General features: G+C 37.4%; 1 protein-coding gene across 7 annotated transcripts in view; it reads right to left on the bottom strand.

The window, feature by feature from the left end:
• DMD (dystrophin) overlaps positions 1-18,788 on the bottom strand; it is a 3,834,938-nt gene that overhangs the window by 3,277,192 nt on the left and 538,958 nt on the right. The window lies entirely within an intron of this gene.

Here is an 18,788-nt window from a genome sequence, read left to right on the forward strand (position 1 = left end):
TGTGTCCAAAGCACTGCCAATTACTGACCGTGTGCACCCGGTCTAATATACTGTATGTAAATGTATGCCACACAGTACTTTTTATCATACATACAAAATGCACAACACATTGTCCTTTCTTATAAAGTTAAAATGGAAGTTGTTTTTTTTTTAAACCTGATTTATGCCAAATGACACTCTTTGGGTTTATGGGGGGGCTTTTTAAGGGTATGCATGTACATGCAAAAAACAGTATAGAAAAGTAAAAAAAAACCTAACCAAATATCCTGTTGTTCTGTGTAAGCTCTGGTAGTTAGCAGGGTCCTCTCTTTCTTTCTGCTACCCCCATGTAATATCTAAAAAATTCAGATTCTTGACACTCGAAAAATTCTTCCAAGTAAGCAAATTTGAATTTTAAAAGATCTGCTCATCCCTATTCATAACTAAAGATGAGTAAATTGAATTATATAAATCAAATTCAAATTTAATTATATAAAAAGCGAATGTCCTGATGAATTTAATCAATTTGCAATTTGCTTCATATGAACTGGTAAAAAAGGCCATCTTCCAGTTAACACATTGCAAAAGATTGCAACAACTACACAAGGTTTACATGACACATAATGAGTTACAGCAAGCCTGTTTAAAAGCCAAGGCAAGGAATGCAAAAACCATTTTTGTATGTTTCTGAATAATACAAGTAAATCACAGCTCAGCAATAGCAATAGCAAGAATCATAGAATCATAGAATCGTAGAGTTGGAAGGGACCTCCTGGGCCATCTGGTCCAACCCCCTGCTCAAAGCAGGATTCGCTAAATCATCCCAGTTAGATGCCTGTCCAGCCTCTGTTTGAAGACTTCCATTGAAGGAGAACTCACCACTTCTCGTGGCAGCCTGTTCCACTCATTGATCACTCTAACTGTCAAAAAGTTTTTTCTAATATCTAATCTGTGTCTCCTCCCATTCAGCTTCATCCCATTGCTTCTAGTCTTTCCTTGTGCAAATGAGAATAAAGTTGATCCTTCTACAATGTGACAGCCCTTTAGATATTTGTAGACAGCTATTAAGTCTCCTCTCAGTCTTCTCTTTTGCAAACTAAACATTCCCAAATCCTGCAACCTTTCCTCATAAGACAGGGTTTGCAGACCGGTCACCATTCTGGTCGCTCTTTTCTGAACTTGCTCCAGTTTGTTGATGTCTTTTTTAAAATGTGGTGCCCAAAATTGGACACAATATTCCAGATGAGGTCTGACCAAAGAGGAGTAGAGGGAAATAATGACTTCACGTGATCTAGACTGTATGCTTCTGTTAATACATCCTAGAATTGCATTTGCCTTTTTTGCTGCTGCATCACACTGTTGACTCATATTCAGTCTGTGATCTATTAGTATACCCAAGTCTTTTTCACCTGTGCTGTCACTTAGCCCTATTCCTCCCATTCTATATATGCTTTTTTCATTTTTATTGCCCAGATGTAGTACTTTGCATTTCTCCCTGTTAAAAACCATTCTGTTAGTTGCTGCCCCAGAGAAAGCACTAAAACATTACACAAATACTCCTCACAAATTATTGTTTTACAACTGCTATAGAAATGAAGATGGATAATACCTGAATAATTCAGAGATTTAATTGATATGGGTTAGAAAACAATGTGACAAGATGACAGCAGCAGTGCCAGAATCAGTGTGATTTATCAGTGATATGGTATGTGTTACCATTTCAATCACACATCTTATCATGCATTCCTCAGTCACTAAAAAACCACATCAGGCAAGCACAATTTTTTTACAGAGAAAAAATGTAATAAAAAATTTGTGTTAGAGACAGTGTTTTTGTTTACAAAAGTGACTATACTGAGTTTTTGCATTGTGTCTACCTAGCACTTCATTTTTTTTAATTGAATTTTGTTATATCACCAGTAACTTGGGAAGTAGTACTAGCAACACAGCTCATAATTGTCCTTCTTTTCCTCTAGCATGCATATTACTGTAGATGAAGAAAAAGTCTTTATGGAATATATTGCATATCTCACATTTCGGTCAGAATGATGTTACCTCTGACAGTGACATCATCAGTTTGAGTTAGTTGTTTGCTCTGATTGATCTGCTTGATCACAAATGACTTGGATGGATAATTTTTGGACTGTATTTTAATTATAAAAACATGACAAATTTGTCAGTATACTTTGTTATTTAAGTAGCTGTTAATTATATTACTGATTACTGAGAGACACATTAATTAAGAGACTCCAGAACAAAATAAGCAGCATTTGATTTGTTTCACACATATTTGATTTGAATCAAATTTCCTAGTCAAATTTGGTTAAGTTGCCCAATTCGCATTTCAGCAGATTTGCTCATCACTAATAAGAAAGAAATGTTTTACTAAGATCACTCTTTAAGATACATAGCAACTAGGTGAGTAAGTAATTTGTTTTATATTGTCCAATATGGATATTGAGATTTACATGCTCCCTACAGTTGATTCTTATAAATTTGTTTCATGCAGATACTTCAAAATAATGTCTGCCTGGCCACCATTTTGTTAAACCATAGATAGCCTGCAAAATGTTAAAAACAAAAAAAATTATATAAATACTCACCTCACTGCTAACCTGTCTGGAATAATACTCAACATATGATCCTTGGAGCACTTCATTATGTCAAAGACTTGCAAAGCACAGTGATGTCTGAGGCCTGATAAAAGCTGGAAATTTGAGTGTAGAGTGAATGGGTCAGAGCTGCAAAGTAAAGAAGAGGATCGGAGGACTGAAAGATGTGCATATGCAAATCAGTCCACCTTCTTGTACACTTTTCTGCAGTCAGATCTAGGCTGAGACTTCTGGCTGCTACCAGGTCATATAGGTAACTGTGCGTTGCACATCTGTGATTTCATGATGTGTGATCCCACTGAGCTCTGAAAGTTATCTGTTTTACTTTTTCCTGGCAATTTAATTCTCAGGTAACCCTCTTCCTTCTCATTGTCCAGAGCTTTGTTCCTCCATTGCACTGCACCTCCGGCCCTGTGTTTACTACAGGCTCTAGCTTCTGGCTGCAAGAAGACCCTAGAGTTCACTATGCATGCTCTTGGACTTAGGGGCCCGTTACACATAGCGATATCGCTAGCAATATCGCTGTAACGTCACCGATTTTGTGACGTAGCAGTGATATTGCTAGCGATATCGCTATGTCTGATACTTAACTCTGACAGACTCCCCCGCTGCTCATCGCTGGTCGCGCGAGAACGTCCTGGACCATTTCTCGTCGGGCACTTCCTGCTGGGCTTCCTGTGGCGCCGACGAGCGAAGCGTGGACGCAGACAGGAGGACGTCAGGATCGCCACATCTGACAGGTAAGTAGCGACCCCTGCTATGTCGCTGGTGAGATCTGCCTGTGTGGCAGCTCACTAGCGACCACTTAGCGATGCACAAGTGATCCATATCGTCATCGGGATCGCTGGTGCATCGCTAAGTGTAACGGTACCCTTACTCTTGACCAGAAGCTTGTTCAATCTAGGCAGGGACTTTTGGCCACTACTAGGCTTTATAGGTCATGGCCTGGTGCATATTATGTTGTCAAGGACATGAGTCTCACAGTGACCTCTGTGGCCTGGTTGCGGCTGCAAGTCCTGGCCTAGGGTGAACAGGTTGGACACCTGACAATGGAAAAAAGAGAACCAGAAGGTGGGCAGCGATATTCGCTGCCCACCTTACAGTCCCCAGGCCCTCATCTTTCCACCATTGTAGCTCCAGCCTGTTCACTAGAACTAGACTTACGACTGCAATCAGGCCTCAGAGGTCACTGCGTATTGCATGTCTATAACATCACGACATGCGAAATGCAGTGTCTCTTGAGGGCTGGTTGTGGCTGGAAGTCCAGCCTAGAATGAATAAGCCAGGAAATACAGAATTTGATGCAGTGGCTGCTGTAAGGACCAGATGGTGGGTATTAAGTGGTGGAGGGGTGCTGGACAGATTAGCAGTGAGATGAGCATTTATAATAGTTGTTTGTTATTTTTAAACTTATGCTTGCTGTCAAGGATTTAGCAATATGGTGGCCAGCCAACCACCATTTTTCTAAATCCATATAAAGCCACTTTACAAAAATTCAATTTTTTCCATTACATTAAAATAAATTTGCTCATTCTTATGGAATATTTCCTTCTCAATACCAATACTAGACAACATAGAACAGATTACTTATTCAACTTCTAGTTATGTATCTTAAATAGTGATCTAAGTCAAATCTTTCTTTTAAGTGTAGAGGAAATCTATTGATGTGAACAAAAAGCAGTGGAGATGGCCAGAAAGCTGAATTGTGAGGTACAGTAAGTATGTTTATTTTTTTTAACTTTTGTCTGGCGACTTACCTCTCAGGCTGATATTGCATTTCCTTGCCTGTGTCTGGTCCTTTGTGCATCCATTACACTGCATCTCTTGCACTTTCTTCATTCTAGACTGAGGTTTCTGGTCACAAACAGGCCCTGGAGTTCACTGTGCATGTTCTAGTCATGGCCAGAAACTTTGCCCTAGAGTGAACACTGAGCCAGAGAAGCAACACGACAGAGACGTGGAGGACAAGACAGTGGGCAGGGAGCAATGGGAGTGGCCGAGGGGTGAGTTTAGTTTTTTTAACATATTTTATTTTTCTTGCTCTCTGGGATATGGAAGGACATAACATTAAATTTGCAGAATATAGCTTCTCTGCAAATGGAATTTCTTATAAAATCCTTGTGAACAGGCGAATTAGAATTTTGTCAGATCTGCTCATCTCTAGACAGTATTCCCTTGTTGCAGGATGGAAGCACTGAGAAACTGTTCTTTTGATTAGGTGGTCTAGTATGATGTGATCACTATGGCAGGACACACATGTGATGCTGTACCAAGCTAGCTAATGAATAGAGCTGATAACATCAGGATGTAGGAGGCAGTTTTCATGGCTCCCATCCAGAAAACATAGGTTGCTGTCATGACCCCTGAACAAGTCACTTCACAGCATATCTGGTTTTAATGAATTAGTCTACCAGATATATTTTGAGATTTTGAAGCTCTTGATCCTAAAATTAATGTTTAACTTGTTTTTCCTTTTTAAGATTCTTGTAGCGATTTCTCTAATAATTTTAGCGAATACATTTTCTATTATAGATTTATTTCAAATGATGAATAGATTGCAAATCTATAAATAGCAAGAAGTCTATGTATACCAAAGTTTATACATATTTGACTTTTCGATATTGGAAAAGTAAATCACCTTTCCAGCACTGTAAATGTCATTTTAAAAATATTTGATCAGATAACCAGAAGCAGCATGTATTATATTAATCTTCAGGATGAAATACAAAAATCAATATACAATTTTTCTTCATTGCTTACATGAGCATTACAGTCATCATGGTTTAACTGTGATTGGTACAAATAGCTATCAAGACTAAGTCTGATAAAAGGCAAACATGTGCTACATTTCAAATTTGTAGAGGTAAGGAAATTAAGAAAAATTATATAAAACACAAACATGGAAAAAAATAATAGGATAAGACCAATTGCAGGAAATATTTTAAAGGAATATTAGAAAAATATACTACTAGAGGTGAGCGAAATGACTTGATGGAAATCATATTCGAGTTGAATTGCAAGAAATTTGCATTTCACAGGAAAATTTAAACAGGACGTTTGCTGGAATAACCCAAAAATGCCTGCCCCTTTTTAACACATTGCAGAATATTGCATCAGTCACCATCAGTCACAGAGAGCTAACATCATCTCAGACACAATCAGCGGGCATCCTCATAATGTCTTGCAGTTATTACAATACCACATGGTATAGAGCAGCCAATTGGTATGAACTATCATAAGCCATTTAAAAGCCTAGACAGAAAATGCAGCAGGCATTTTAGGGTGATTTATAATACGCAATATCAGAGTTCACAGCTCAGCAATATATACAGGAAAATTAAGTCCTAAATCATTTGACAAATATTCCTCTCAGTAATGTGTTGTACAAGTGCACCAGCAAAGAAGATGATTGTAGTACCCTTGAAGAATTCATAAATTAAATTGAAAGAGGGAGAGAAAATTAAAGAGGAACTAGAGACAGAATAGACAGACTCAATGTAATTGATTAGCGATAAAGATTAGCTGCTATTTTTACTGCAATTAGACATTTTTTTCTTCATTTGTAAAACACTAGAAAGCAGAAGCAAGGTAGCACAATAGATTTTTACAAGACAAAAAACTGGAAATCAGTGTCAGTTAGAAATGGTTTGCTTACATGGAACCATCGACTGTAGTGAGTTTCTGCACATCTGTTTTATTAGTCATATTTTACCTACTGTATATACACACCACAACTAAACAGTGGCCTGTTGCAGGTGTTCACTTTATGGAAATTTGCCTATCTAGCATTTCTTAACTCAGTCTTTGGAAGGTGGTTACATTTTGTGTAAAAACAATGTAGACATGTCATATTTGAATTTCCAGAGATTCAATCATCTCTTGCTACTAGCAATTCTTTAGATAATATACTTCTTTCTGTTAATCCTATCTCAAAATTGCCGTCAGATCAGCAAAAATTTTATAAGGAATTATTCTATACAAACATCTCTGGAAATCTGCCATTTGTACCTCTTCCATCGCATTGTGGTGGTAAGGAAACTGACTGCAGTACAAGACCTTTATGAATGGTTTGCTTGCCAAAGAGACTAGGAATATTATGATCCATACATTTAAGTAAGCTCTACCTGTTCTTTTATGTGAGTAATGAAAATTGAAAAGATAGTGGGAAAATTTACATGTATGTTCTGTGTACGATCTCTTTAAGACCATTGCAGGAGAAGTAATAAAAAGCTGGATGCTGACAAATAATTTGAGTATTCCTAGGACTGTTCCTTTAAGTAGCTGCTGACCAAAATAGAGTTAAGTATATATACATATAATAATTCTGTGGTGCAGTCTAGTTATAAAGCAGAAACCCAAGAACTGTTCATGCTAGACCTGTGACATCTCTGTACATGTGCTTCATAAAGTTGTGGTGATGTAAGAATGTACGCCACAATCTTATGACAAGCACTCTAGGCTCGGAAATTAAAAAAATTAATCATACACAGGAATGTCCAAGACCTACTAATGGCCAAAATAACAAAACTAGCATGCAGATGTCTGAGGTTTCAGAACAGCAGAGGTAAGTATTGTTTTTTCTTTGTTTCTATATTTATTATGATCTGGAGTGTCTGCAAAGAGAATAATAAGGGGCATTCAATTCACTATAAACCGAAGCTCCTGGCAAAATTCTGTGGATTTGGCTGATTCAAATCTCATCAGATCTGCGCATCTCTAGTTACAATAGTTGCAGACAGTTAAACCTTAGGCCGGGGTCACACTGCGTTATACGCAGTCCATTGAAGGACTGCATTACACTACGGTATAACGCAGTGCAGCGCAGTCCGTTAACACTGCCATTGAGCCCCATTGTCGGGCGAATCGCGATGCATACAGTAAAGCGGCACACGTTCGTGATGTGCATTATTCACTGATGGAGCCTCAGACGTGGCCTGCAGCATCTGAGGCTCTGTCACCGCTAGCACAGATGAATCATCTGCGCTAACGGGTATAGCATTACGCAATCGCATTATGTTGTACTGTTAGCAGCCTGTCAACGATATGCGTTGAACGGGCTGCTAAAAAGTGATGTGAACCCAGCCTTATTTGTAATTGTCTTAAGAGTCATTGTTATTCAGTAAATTTAGTTACAATATCTATTTTTAGTAACATTGCAGTAAATTGCTCTTAATGTGTAAACTTTTTGAAACATTTAACAAGTGAGTACTTTTTATTTATTTTTAAATCATATTTTTGTATAACACTAAATTTTATACAGGAATAAAAGAACAGCTTTGACTCAGGAAATGTCTGTTAGTACACAGCAACTCCTGCTACCTTCCAGCATCTGACAATCACATGATCTCTGGGTCCACAGGAGGATGCCCTGTTAGTGAGTCTTAATTTGTATAGACCGCGCTTATTCACCACTGTATATAAAGTGATCAGGAAGGCAGAATGGCTAACTGCACTAAATTGCATTAACTTTTATGACACACACTACCTGTGAACACTTTCTATTTATTTTGTAACCCATATTCTTGTATTACACTGTATTTTGTACAGAAATGCGAAAGCCAAAAAAGTATATTGTAATTTTTTTCATTTTAAAAATTATAAAATGGAAAACAAGCAGATTCAAATGTTGGGCACCAGTGGAAATTTGTGTAATGCAAATTTCCTAACTTTAAAAAAAACAGGCCTCCGCTAATCTCATGACAAAAACAGCAGCCATGGGTCCCTCTAAGCAGCTGCCTAGCACACTGAAAATGAAAATTGTGGAAGCAAAGCAAGAGAAGGTTCTAAGAAGATTGCAAAGAGTTTTCATGCTGTTCTTTCCTCAGTTTGAAATATAATTAAGAAATGTCAGTTACAGAAATTGTAAAGTTCAAGATGAGTTCTCAAAGACCAAGTACAACAGTGAGGGATGCCATAGGATTGCTAAAGAGGCAAATCAGAACCCTTCGCTTGACTGCAAAAAACCTCCAGAAAGATTTAACAGACTCTGGACTTGTGGTACATTGTCCTAATGTTCAGAGATGCCAGCTGAAATAAGGCCTTAAGAGCAGAGTTATCAAAAATACCTCTCCTGTGTCCTCACCATAAAATTCAGCATCAGAAGTAAGCGAAAGAACATCTAAACAAACCTGTCATGGGCAGCCCATTCTCCAGACCTGAACCCCATTGAAAACCTCTGGAATGTAATCAGGAGGATGATGGATAGTCACAAGCCATCAAAGAGGAACTGCTTAAATTTTTGTGTCAGAAGCAGTGTGAAAGACTGGGGCAAGCATGCCAAGATGCATGAAAGTTGTTTGTAAAAATCATGGGTATTCCATAAAATATTGATTTCTGAACTCTTCCTGAGTTAAAACATTAGTATTGTTGTTTCTAAATTATTATAAACTTGTGTTCTTTGCATTATTTGAGGTCTGAAAGCACCACTTTTTTGTTATTTTGACCATTTCTCATTTTCTGAAAATAAATACAAAATTTATTGCTTGAAAATTCGGAGACATGTTGTCAGAAGTTTGTAGACTAAAAGAACAATTTACATTTTACTCAAAAAATATACCTGTTGGCTGTATTACACTGCTGGCATCAGGCTATAACAGCAGCGACCAGAACTAAATAGGAAAGCTGCTCTTTAACCATTGAACTTAGCTGTTAATCTGTGTAAGCATTATTTTAAAGAGTTTGGGAACTACTTTTCTATCAATGGGCCATCTGATTGTTGTGGGTGTGACAACTGTCAGAAAAAAGTTTGTGTAGTATAAGGTCATCAACTATCAAAATCATCAAAAACCTTAAAAAAAATCATTTTTATTACATATATTTAAAAAGAAATATATTCTGAAGTACACAACCAAATAATAAATATGAACAAAACACCCTAACAAAGCCCTAGGTCACTCTGTATACTGAATCTGCTTGACAGCAAAGGTTGACACCCTAAATGATACAATAGGCACCACCGCGCCTCGGCAGCTGTCCCTATGTATCACCCTACTTATAGGTACTGAATAGATAAACAAATCAGGTGCACATTAGGGAGCACTAAAATAAGAGGTAGACAGGCAAATTCTCCTCCTATCCCTAATAATCCAAAAATATATAAATACTGCATACACAGATTATCAAAGAAGATATACTGTGTAAGCATCAAAAATATCAAATGATAGACTCCAAACAAGAAGAGTGTCCCTGTATTGCTAAAATCAACCAGAATACCTCTATTTTACTAGATAAGCACAAACATAGGAATCACCGACAGATTGAATAATTCAACTAATCGATATACATTTTATCATAGAAACAGATGATCTACACAATAGACTTTTTTATATTTGTTAAAAGGGATACTAAAGTGTCACGTTTTGATAAGTTTCCAGTGCTGTAACTAAAAATTGGGCTAATGCAGCCAATTAGTTTTGCTCAGAAATGTAAGCCGGATCAGATATCCTAATATAGTACAAAATTACTTATGTCTATTTACATGATCACACATCAAAACAGGTGTTTACTAAGACAGAACACTTCAAACAAGTAAGATAGTTTTGTATCCTGCAGAGGCCACTAATTGAAAAGAAAAAAGTATATTATTCCTATTGCATAGGTGAAAGATGGATAGATAACATGCCTGTGCTTTGCAGGTGTAATCTATGTTAACCCCTTCATGACAGCCGATATGTATATTTACTGACCTGAGATATAAGAGAATATCATCACCACACAGATGACAGTCCAGCAGCTGCTGTCTGTACACTACAGCTAACAACTTGCTGTATCACAAATGATCGGTGTTGGCACCATCCATATCTGTTTAACCCCTTAGTTGCTGCTGTCAAAAGTGACTACATCAAATAAATGGTTACTCGATTGTGGGGGCTTGCACTTTGATCTAATTGACACACCGAGATCATGATTGTGTGGTCCTGATGGTTACCATAGCAGTTCATGGCCAAATAGCGGCCTTAGAGTCTCCGGGCTATAGTGGTCAGTTCAGAAGTCAGTGACATTTAGGTAGTAAACAAACACTTTCTCATTCCTGCTATACCACTTTGTATTAATTCCTGAAAATCACCTGAAGGGTTAATAAACTACCTGACAGCAATTTTCAATATGTCAGGGGGTGCAGTTTTTAAAATGGTATCATGTTTGGGGTTTTCCAAAATATAGCACCCCTAAAGTCACTTCAAACTTGGATAGGTCCCTCAAAAAATAAATTTTATAAATTTCCTTGAAAAAATGAAAAATTATTGCTACATTTTTAAACCTCCTAAAAGGCTAACAAAATAAATTAGTGTTTTAAAAATGGTGCTGATGTAAAGCAGGCATGAGGGAAATGTTTTTTATTAATGTTTTTCTGTGGTATGACTATCTGGATAAAACAGATAATCATTCAGTTTGAAAATTGCAATTTTTTTACATTTTTGTCAAGTTTCTGATATTTTTTTATAAATAAACACAAAATATATCAATCTAAATTTACCACTATCATAAATTATAATGTGCCATGGAAAAGCAGTCTCAAAATCAATGGGATTTGTTGAAGCATTCCAGAGTTATGACCACATAAAGTGACATTGGTCAGAATTTAAAAAATTGGCCCGGTCACAAAGGGGTTTTAATGAAAGAATAGGGGTTATTAATCTCATATTTCCAGCCTCTAAATGGATGACTAAGGTGTCCATTCTTTGCCTATCTGATGCATGTCAAGATTTATTTGATTGGATTATGTCACTTTTTAAATGCATTTCTCCCCTGATAGTACCATTACCTGATGAAAGCCAATGCCGAAATGCATGTTAAGCCCCCGTTACACATAGTGATATCGCTAGCAATATCGCTGTAATGTCACCGATTTTGTGACGTAGCAGCGATATTGCTAGCAATATCGCTACATGTGATACTTAGCTCTGACTGGCTCCCCCGCTGCTCATCGCTGGTCGCGCGAGAACATCCTGGATCATTTCTCGTCGGGCGCTTCTTGCTGAGCTTCCTGTGGCGCCAACGAGCGACGCGTGGATGCGGGTGGGAGGACGTCAGGATCACCACGTCTGACAGGTAAGTAACGACCCCCGACCCCTGCTATGTCGCTGGTGAGATCTGCCTGTGTGACAGCTCACTAGCGAACACTTAGCGAAGCACCAGCGATCCATATCGCTGTCGGGATCGCTGGTGCATCGCTAAGTGTAACGGTACCCTTAGGGTGGACACTACTCATCAGGGAGTCCTCAGTCACTTCTTACAGTGCAGTATAGTCCTACCATCTTTAATTGATTCTGCACTGACGCTTTACCTTGTTCACATTGCACTTTGCTACTAGCACTATATGCCTTGTTTATAATTATATATTTCACATTATACATGGATTAATACAATTTCTGGTATTGTACCACGTTATGAATAATTGACTCCCCGTGATGTACTGTTTATTACAAATTCTTGGTGGTGCACTAATGTAATTATGCATTTTTTGTAACTTTTGTCATTATCTTCCTAATACCTAACAAAGTTTATTTTTATTTTCTATTTTACATTTCCAATTACACTGGGCTTTTATGGTTGGTTCATTTTTTAACCTCCTTTCTAATTGTCACTACACTGGCTGTCCGGTTTGGCATCATTGTCCATTGCATCACTTGATGTGGATTTTTTTTTTTTTCACATAAATATTTATTCATCATGTAATTTCTTGGACACACACCTATGGTCTATTTCCCTGGCTGCTCCATTCTGATCACTAAAAAAATAGAAGCCAACCACTTTACAGAGCTTCTGGTCACATCATTGTATTTTCACTCATCCAAGAGAATTGGGCCAAACTGATCAGAGTTTGATCAGAGTGTGAACCAATTTTCTCGGATGAGGAAAAACTGGAAAAATAAATTCTCCATCTTCTCCATTATGTCAGTCCACAAAAATTGGACTACACTCAGTTGTCATATGAGTGCAGTCCAATTTGTTCCACAAACTCATTGATTTGCATGGCCAAATGAGACCTGAGTATTGGATGGAAATTGTGCATATACAGATTTTTTTCCTCGGACAGACTCGGTTTGTGGGAAAAATTGTACATGTCCACTGCCTCACTGAATAACTTTAGTCTGAGTGTAATTCGATGTTTGGTTAGATCGCACTCGGAAGAAAAATATGCATGAGCCATCACGGATAGAGAACAAAAAGTTTCGGCCTTCATACTGCACAGAGAGAGATTTACATACCAGACCTCGAACCACGAACTTTATCCTGTACTAGTAATTAAAGTTGAATTATGCATTGAGTTTGCTGGAACCACTTCTTCTACGAGTTGAGCTGAGTTATTTAAATTGCTCCTGTATAATTGATTTGTTGCAAACAGTACAAAGATTTTACATTTTTCCAATCAGCCTGATTTTAATGAAGTTGAATAACATTTTTTTCAACTGTACAATACAGCTAGTCTTTAGTAGCTGTAGATGCTGTTAGGAAGTATTGAACTGTATAGAAAGTCTTACAGGTAAAAAAAAGTTCTGAAATTCCCTCTCCTCTAACTCGAAGAAAACTGTCTCCCTAGTGTTTTACAGTAGTTACTAGCTACTCTGTTGGTCAATATCCAAATAATTATATAGCATTAAAACCTAGCTAGAAATATGAGCCAGACCAGTACTAAAGGTGAGCAAATTTATTAGCAAATTTAAAAAAACATAGTTTTTATTATATATTATTTAGTATACTGATATTTTGCAGTTTGCTCTGCACTAATTCAGAAAAAGAACAGCAAGCTGCAGCCAAAGTTTTGATGAACCATAGAGGAGCAATCAAATGGTTAAATTAAAAATAATAATAATAATGCAGTCACTGCTCATCTGTTATGTCCTGCCAAAGCGTCTAGTCCTCAGTGAAACTTCTTTCCAAGAATTGAACATTACATTCATCATCTTTGTATCTCCCCCACCTCATTGTAGATTGTAAGCTCTCACGAGCAGGGTCGTCTTATTTTGTCTTATTTTGCTTTAATGATTGTATTGTTAACGTTGCTACTTATGACTTTTATTTTAAAACTGTTAAACTGTAAAGCGTTGTGGAATATGTTGGCGCTATATAAATAAAGATTATTATTACTATTATGTTCTGTGGTCTAGAGAAACATCAGGTCATTGTGAAGAAGATTCAATTCACAAAGAATTATATCACTGCAAACCGAATTTCCCTGAAAAATCTGTGCAATCTGGGAAATTTGCATCTTGACCGATTTTATCATAACTAAGCAACAGTTCTTTGTAAATATGTTGAAATATTTGCTGTTTATTAGTACAGAATAACAAGCTGGTAAGCAGCACAAAAAACTTTTTATAGAGATTTTGCTAAATACTTTTTCTGCATATTTGACATAGTATGGAAAAAGCTGTGCATGTTTACATGGCATGGCTTTTAAAGCAGATGAGGTGAAATCTCTTCCTGTTGTCATGCTAATGCTGTTAGACAATCCCACTTTTTTCCCTGCTGCTCTTGCTTTTTCACCTGCTTTTGCTGTTTTACTAAAATGGATAGTGAAAAACTGCAGATGCCTTTTTTGCTTTTTTCTATTTTCTACTCCTTAGTGTATTAGTTTAGATAGTTTTTAGTTAGGTTTCTTAAAGGGAATCTGTCAGCAGTTTTTTGATGTGTAATCTGAGGATGGCATGTGGTAGGGAGTTAAAAAACAGAATTCAATGATGTGTCACTTATCAAGCTGTGTGCTGTTGTTTACTTACATTTAAGGTTTTATCACTAGAACATTGTCACTGCTAAATCTGATGTGCATGCCACGGATACTTTGACTGCGCCCCTTCTGTAATAAGCACCTGACTAACTATAGACATTGTAAATACAGAGCGTGGTGTGGGAGGGGTTAGCTTTCTCAGCTTTGCTGCATTCTAAATGTACAAATTCTGGTTGTATCGCAGCTGCTACACTCAATAAACTAAGTGATACATCGCTGGAATCCTACATTATGCTGCTCTCTGATCAGGTACCAAAAAATCTGCTGACAGATTCCCTTTAAAGCAGATACTGAGAAGGAGATTGAGAACTGCAAATGACTGGAAAGATATAAGTATGATTTAATACACCTTAGCCAGCCCCCCAATTCATTAATGACAATTAATTAAAATTACACAGCAATTTCAAACTTTATATAAATTAATAGTGCAATTGAATATAAAAAAACCTTCATAATATATGTTATCAGGTAAATCAGCTTCCTTTCCCATCAGACATTTATTTCCTTCCAACTTGCTTCTGGAATTTACTATTCACTCTAAAATAAGATTGAAGTTAGTCTTGCTCAGTCAAGATAGACTAGTTGCGTGGAGAGAGAAGCTGGACTGAGGAGCAGGGAGAGGAAACAGGCATATGGAGAGAGAGTAAACCATCATACTCAGCAATCTAGCAAGTTATTTACCTCATCCCAAAGCCAGATTTATATTTATGTATCTCAGATCTGCTTTTTTAACTTCTCCAAGTTGCTGCAGCTTTTCAATGTCTGCTAAATAAAGAGGAAAAAGCAGGAATACCTCACTGTCTGCTTAGCTGTGTATCTCAGTATATTGAGTCCTTGCTCCAGCTCCTAGTGTGTTGCAAATTAATGAAATCCCATCAAAGTTTTTATCCTCTTAATATATAGGAATCATCATATTATATAGCACTGTGTACTTACAATTGCTCATTTTGCCCTGCTACCCAGATAATTCTTCTGTTTTCCATTTGATCTATGACATTTCATGATTAAAAACTGATTAGCTGTATCATTCAAAGCTCTATGTAGATACAGGAGGTCAATATTATCTGCACAAGTCACGAGGCAGTGAAAAAGTCTATGGTAGGTGGAAGGAGCAGAGCAGCTGGGTGAGGAGGTGAGGAGGGAAATTACTCATACAGTTACAAGACACTTCATCTTTCTATATAGCGCAGAGAAGAATTTCCTGGGTAGAAAGATAAAATGAGCAATTGATAGTACACAGCGTGATGTAATATGAAATCTGCAACATGTTAAGAGGATAAAAACTTTGGTTGGAGTGCTTCTTTAAAAAATAGAGTCTGCAGTGTGGAAAACTAGTAAAACGAGGGATACAAGTTATATAGTTGCCAGAAATAGTACTATTCCTCATGTACACACAGGACAGCTTATGCTCAAAAGTTATTTGAAAGTATGGCTACCCTTTCGATATTCCGTTATTTGTAGCAGCCGAGATTTGCTGGGATAAGTTTACATGCTGCAAACTTTCTTGTTATCTGATTAATTTTAATGTCACATAGTGATAATAGCTGCATGTAGCAATTGTTTTTAATTCCTGCTGTTATGATAATTGAAATTAATCTAACATGCTAAGAATTAGTGTTGTCAGACCAGCCAAATTGGGGAGATCATTACAAGTAAAGAAAAACATTTCTGTAAATGAGATTATTTACAAGTCAGGTATTGTTCTACATGGTGGATAAGTTTTTCCTCATTCCTTTAAAGGGAATCTGTCACCCCTTTTTTCGAATATGAGCTGCCGGAACCACCATCAGGGGCTTATCTACAGAAAAGAGTTAGATTATACTCACCCGGGGATCTGGTCCGGTCCGATAGGTGTCGCTGTCCGGTCTGGAGCCTCTTCATTCCTGCCCATCACGGCTCTGGCACAGGTGCAATGCAGGACTCTGGTCTGCCCTCAACAGGGCAGAGCAGTGCACCTGCGCAGGAGTCACGAGAGGAAGGAAAGAAGAGGACGGCATCGTATGAAGATAGGAGGTGCCGGACCAAACGGTGACACCCATCGGACCAGACCGGATCCCCGGGTGAGTATAATCTAACTCTTTTTTCTTATCTTTCAGGTTACATTGGGGCTTATCTACAGCATTACAGAATGCTGTAGATAAGCCCTGATGGCGGTGCCGGCAGCTCATATTCGAAAAAAGGGGTGACAGATTCTCTTTAAAACTTGGCATATCTCATCATGTAAAATTAGCCAAAATGCTTCATGTGAATATTCAGGGGAATACAGACTATAGCATTAGAAAAGATGCAACTAGAAATGACTTCAATGTAAATACATGTTTCTTTACTGTCCTAAATAAATTAAAAATTATAAATATAATCCTAAATGCATATAACAATTATGCTTATGCACTTTGCGTTCTTCTAACACTTTCTCACAGCTCATTTTAATACATTTTAATACAACAGCATCTGACTTACATACTAAATCTACATGGTGACTGCATGTTTTGCCCTGCCATTTTGCAGTGCTAAGGTGCTGTGTTCAGATACAATCAAGGACAACATCTGCATGGAGTTTGTGTAAGGCTAGTGTCACATGACCGCATTTCTCAGGCTGATTATGCTACTCAAACTCTGATCAGACTTTAATCAGAGTTTGATCAGAGAGTGATTATAGATAGTGTGATCCAATTTTATTACCCCTTCTCCATTCAGATTGTCAGCGAAAATCAGACTGCACTTGGATGCCATCTGAGTGCAGTCTTATATTTTCCACAGACCCACAAACTTGAGTGGCCAAGTGCTATCTGATTTTCAGAGGCAAAAAAAAGGAAAAAGCAGACTTGTGCACTGCCTCTTGGAATATCATGGGGACGAGTGCGATCCATCAAAATGACGGATAGCCCTCATCCGAATTATGCCGCTCTCTGCACAATCCCTAATTGCCACTTTCCTTCCACACTCCAAGACATAATGTTAGGAAATTAGGGTGATGAGCAACATTTGTGACAGTGAGTGATGGAAATGTTTATAAAGATTTGTTGAACATGTTAGTGCTTTATAAGCAATGGAAATAAAAATAATAATAATGAAATAGTAGTGAGAACCTGTCATTAGACTTATGAATCCCCGAACCACAGGCAGCATGAATCTGAGCTTGGCTGTGGAATTGCAGCCAAATATGTTTTATTACTAAATTCTTCAGCATTTTAGTTATTGAACTTCTCCCCAGCTTGCTCCAATTGATTAACAGATCTCTTCTTATGTATACAAGCAGGGAAAAGCCGGCCCAGAGACATCAATAAACTAGTCAGGTCTCTTTCTTTAGGTCCTGGATGAGTTTTTAAACTTTTGCCAAAAACCATCATAGAATACTTTAAAATGTCAATAATTTTGCACAGAACAAAACTTGCACCAAAACTTTGTGACATTAAGGCTGTGTGTCCACCTATGCGGAAAATTTCTGCATGAAAACCGGACTCCTTCACAGAAAACGCGCGTTTTTTTTCCATGCTTTTTTTGTGTGTTTTCTGCACATTTTTTTTGTGCAAAAAAACGCATGTTTTTTATGCTTTTTTTAGTGCGTCCCCAGACACATAGAAAATAGCTAAAAAACGCAGACTTTTCCGCAAAATTAATGAGCATGCTGCGTTTTTTACCGCAAAGCATTTTATTCACGGAAAAAAGCGCATCAATATGCACAAAAAGTCCAAAATGCATTAAAATGAATGGGATGCTTCTTTTGAGTGATTTTTAAGCGTTTCTGCCAGTAAAAACACTTAAAAACATGAAAAAAACCCTTACGTGGGCACACAGCCTTATTATTTTCTAGCCAGTTTCAAGCAAAAAATGCTGAGGCAGGACAGAGTGTGGCACATCTATGGCATTTCTCATGCCAGAAATGTTATTCCAGTCTCTAGTTTATGCTTATAATAAGAAATCCTTAAGTGGCATGCACCTCTTAATGAATTTGAAATATCTTATTCCTGCATACCCATTAAGGTTTGCATACAACATGTTGGTCTTAGAGAATCAGGACCTATGCTTTCTCTGAAATACAGCATCATTTTAGAGTAAAACACAAACGGTGGCAAATGCGCAGCCTGGTTTTGATTCATGTTGCCCCTGGTTTGGACAGCATGACTATAGTGACAGGTTCCCTTTAAACATATAAAAGCAATGTAGATATTTAATAAGGGGTTCTATGAAAAAGCTAAATATGTCAAAATAACATCTGAAAAAGAAATGCAAATAATGTAGCTGAAAACTCTGCATAAAAAATAGAAATTGCAAGTCAATTCAAACCATGAATTAAAGGAGTTGTGGCCAGTTTAAGAGTAAACTTTCAGCTATAGGACAGGGGACACTTGGGATCTGCATATTCTTTACTTTCATGCTCAATGGGAGCACCAAGGATAAATGAGTACTGCACTCTGCTCTTGGTGGCACTCCCATTAAAACTGAATGAAGTAAAGATGTACTTGTGC

The sequence above is a fragment of the Dendrobates tinctorius genome, unplaced genomic scaffold (assembly GCF_039654945.1).
Source record: "Dendrobates tinctorius isolate UK_male_01 unplaced genomic scaffold, ASM3965494v1 ptg000166l, whole genome shotgun sequence".
NCBI classification, from domain to species: Eukaryota; Metazoa; Chordata; class Amphibia; order Anura; family Dendrobatidae; genus Dendrobates; species Dendrobates tinctorius.